Source organism: Asparagus officinalis, chromosome 10 (genome assembly GCF_001876935.1).
Source record: "Asparagus officinalis chromosome 10, Aspof.V1, whole genome shotgun sequence".
Lineage (NCBI taxonomy): Eukaryota > Viridiplantae > Streptophyta > Magnoliopsida > Asparagales > Asparagaceae > Asparagus > Asparagus officinalis.
The window spans coordinates 10801124-10803389 of record NC_033803.1 but is presented as its reverse complement, the minus strand read 5'-3'; positions in this window follow the sequence as shown (position 1 = coordinate 10803389).

The window sequence follows — 2266 nt, the reverse complement described above, 5'->3', positions numbered from 1 at the left end:
TCTGTAAAATTGCCTAATTGATTTGTTTTTGATGAAGGTATATAGGCAATTTTAGAAACTCTTCTTTTTCAGAAAATCAGAATGTTTTTCACTTGAAAAATTACACAAAAATCAAAGCTTATGGGTATGTATTCATGTACAATTTTTCTGAACAAATAACCTATATATAGCCCTTGAAAAGACAAGTTTTTAAAGTTTAAAAATGTTTAAAAACGGCCAAAAACTGTCAGATATTCAAAATTTGAAAACTGAAAAACTGTCTCTTGTAGTCGACTACTGTAGTCATTAGTCGACTACATTGAGTTCAGACAGACTCTGTGTTTTCGGGAAATGTTCTCAGTAGTCGACTATAATGATCATTAGTCGACTATACTGTAATTTGACAGAAACTTGAAAACTGACATTTACTTCAGTAGTCGACTATAATGTTAATTAGTCGACTATACTGTAAACAGACAGAAACTTGTATTTGAGTTATATACATGAGTAGTCGACTACTATCCTAATTAGTCGACTATTAAGATCAAATATTCAGAAATAATGAGTTTTTATAATTAAGTTTTAACTACTATTCTAATGGTTAACATAGGGGATTTCTATAGTTAACCAACACACTAAGCCTGTGTTAGTGTGTTCTAAAATTGTGTGTGTGTGCGTGTGTGTGTGATCAAGGCTTGTACAAATATTCTAAGTAAAGAAAAATTCAAATACATTATCTTTTGTTCTTCATTTTCTTCACTTCAAAATGCCTTGATATCCACTTGCACTTGTACATATTCTGATATTGAAATCTGCATATGAAAGTTAGTGCACAAACAATATAAATTGTTATCATCAAAACATTATCATGGAGAAATGATATTCAACACAAAGCTCATGGGTACATGGACATGTAGGATGTTCGAGCTTATAAGATGGCATCCAGGGCCACAGAGACCTCCACGACCGACTTCAGCAGCAGTAGTCACACCAGCAGCAGCATTAGCACCACGTGTACTGCCCGTACCAGCAGCAACACCGATGGTGGCGCCGACACCAGAGTTGGCTAGAGGCCCCCCTATGAGGCAAAAGTGGCTGAGAGACCCCCCGAGAGTCGACTCCTGCTCTAATCGGTCTGACTAGAGAGACCGACGGAGAGACCGGGCGTTGAGGCCCGCTCTCACAGTAACACCTCACTCGTAGAAGCTCTAGCTAGGGTCCAAAAGGAGGGGCACCTCAAGGAGCCTACTCTCGAGATGAGTTTGGATCCATGGAGGCGCGACACTAGGTAGTATTGCCGCTACCATAGAGATCACGACTACCTCATCAACGACCATCGCATCCAGAAGAGGGACATTGAGGACCTGATCGAGAGAGGATACCTGAAGAAGCTTGTCTCTTAGAGTGACCAGAGAGAAGCTACCCCAGCCAAGGCAGATAGGAGATCCCGCTCACGATTGCCTTGTCCTCGACCGCGCCAAGATAGCTGACCCTAGAGCCCAGCCATTAGGGGGTCATCAACATGATAGGTTTTTAATAAATATGTACAAAGTTTCATTCATTATAAATGAAGTCCTTTTAAAATTGACTCTTGTGAAGCACTCTCACGGTGCTAAATCTATGCAGGAATCCTAAGCCCTTGGTGCGTTCTTAGGGTAAACCCAAGGCACACTTGTCATTCGGTCGGCTCTCACATTTATAACTCAACCACCATAGCAGGACGAAAAGACATTGTCATCCTCATTAAGTCTAAGGCACGTACCCTAAGAACTTGGTGTCATCGTGAGTAAACCCAAGGCATGAAGCCTAACCTCCGGGTTGTCATTTTGCCGAAAAGACCTAAACATCCTCATTTTGCTGAAAAATGGAGAAACTTGGTACCAAGTTGCTTCAAGCAACTTGGTAGTGATGTGGTCTAATCTTGTTTCTACATCTACATTGGAGTTTATAAATGGTGGTTAGGACTCTAATTTCGAGGTGTGATCATTTTGCCGAAAAGACCTAAACATCCTCATTTTGCTGAAAAATGGAGAAACTTGGTACCAAGTTGCTTCAAGCAACTTGGTAGTGATGTGGTCTAATCTTGTTTCTACATCTACATTGGAGTTTATAAATGGTGGTTAGGACTCTAATTTCGAGGTGTGATACATCCTCATTTTGCTGAAAAATGGAGAAACTTGGTACCAAGTTGCTTCAAGCAACTTGGTAGTGATGTGGTCTAATCTTGTTTCTACATCTACATTGGAGTTTATAAATGGTGGTTAGGACTCTAATTTCGAGGTGTGAT